Raw genomic sequence first — 2,020 nt, forward strand, 5'->3', positions numbered from 1 at the left:
CTCCCCGCTCTACATCCCCATCTCTAACTTCCCCAGGAGGAGCTCCTCCACCCGGGAGGCCTTATGAGGGAGAAGGTCTGAATGAGAATGGCAAGTCCACACTGAGAGTTGCTCATCTACTAACGTGTGAGCCCGGACCTCGTGGTTATAAGTGACAGAATCCCAATCAGAATTAGCGTGCGTTGAAAAGGGAATTCATCGATTCTATTAACTGGGAATTCCAAAGGAGTAGCTCTGCTTTCAAACGTAACTGTTTTCCAATAGTTCAGACAATGTCATCTCGTTACTCTCTTGGTCTCCATCTCTGTCTCTGTCTCTCTCTCCAGATCCAGTCTCATGTGATCCGTAGCACACACAGTCTCGAAAGAAGATCCTCTCTCTCTTAGCAGCCATAGAAATCCTAAAGAATGGGTTGTGGTCCCACGGTAGACACACATATACACACACACACATTTCCTTACACACTCACACACATTCCTGGAACCATCATTGCATGAATCGCTGCATGGAGCCAGCCTGGACCCTGAGCCAGGTTTAATACCTAAGTCTCACCAGGTAGGGGGTCAACAGTTCCCAAAATGGACAGACCCTTCCATTATCAGAGCGGGGGGAAGGAATCACGGGCAGGCAAGAACTACAGAAATCCATGTCCTCAAAATATATAATTTAAGCATAACCGTGACTTCAGCATAATTACATATTTAATAGTGTTATTTTTGTATTAGGTAGCTTTCGTTCCTTACCAGGGAATCCTTGAAATCTATTGCCAGAAACAAGCCGATTTCCTGGGCCTTTTCAAATTTCCTCCTTTTGTCATTCTAATGCTGTGGCATTTGCTAATCCCCTATTCATTTTCAAAAAATCATATTCCAGGTCATCGACAGAGCTCTCTCCTACTAATACTGCAGCCTGAGATTCCTCGGTCTCTCTACCTGCAATTGCTTGGAGCGCATAGTTCAGCTTCATTAACTGCTTTTCTCTAATTCCTCCCTCTGCCTGTTCCTTTGAGCCTTCACAAAGAAACCTGCAAATGCTGGAATATGGGAAAGTCAGCTTTTCTACAAAGGTTTTAATGATTGTCTTTTTTTTGTTTGTATCATCAGTTTTCTTATAAAGGCAAGTCGATCCTGTGATTTTTTGCATTCTTGGACTGGTTATGGCAGATTTCCAGTGGTGACCGCACGCTATCTCCCATCCCAGTGCCATTCCACAATGCCACCTTGCCACCCGCCCATCCAGAGGTGGAGTCTTATCCCTCCTCCTGAATCTGGGCGGCTTGGGACTTTGTTGACAACACACAGTATTGTGGAAATGATGCTGCGCGGCTTCCGAGGCTGTCGTAAAAGGTGACGTAGCTTCCCTCTTGTTCTCTGGAATACTTACGCTTGGACTGTGAGCCACCCTGTAAGAAGTCCGAGCTGCCGTGGCTGCCACGCTAGGAGGAAGCCCCGTGACATGGGAAGGCCCCGTGTGGGCACTCTGGTTGGCAGGCCTTAGTCTGTGATGCTCCCAGCCCGTGTCATGCGCCAGAACGACAGTGAACGCACCTGGAGATGATCAGCCTCCAGCTGTCAAGCCACTTTCAGCCTCCGAGCCTCCCAGCTGAGGCCTTGCACCTCATGGAGCAGAGAAAGCTCCCCGCTGTGCCTTTTCCATGTTCCTGGCTCACAAATTCCATGCACACAATAAAACGGTGGTGTTTTCAAGTCACCCAGTTTGGGGTGGTATCTCAGGCAGCAGTGGTACCTGTCGCTCCTGCCTGGACAAACCCTCCAAGAGGCAGACGGAGAACTCAGCGCTGTGAAATTGTCCTGTGGTTCTGTTATGTCCAGAAAGAATCCTTGTGGAGAGTTAGCAGAGACAGAGATTGTGACTGCACAGAATGCCAGAGCACAGGCTCTGCGTAAATCTCATTTTACGCGCAAAGAAACTGAGGCTGTGACCTTCGAAGCCAAGTCAAACAACAAGAGTCCTTTTCTCTAGGGAGCAGGGTGTAGCCTAGTGACCTGAATAAGATGTC

The sequence above is a fragment of the Equus quagga genome, chromosome 9, assembly GCF_021613505.1.
Source record: "Equus quagga isolate Etosha38 chromosome 9, UCLA_HA_Equagga_1.0, whole genome shotgun sequence".
Lineage (NCBI taxonomy): Eukaryota > Metazoa > Chordata > Mammalia > Perissodactyla > Equidae > Equus > Equus quagga.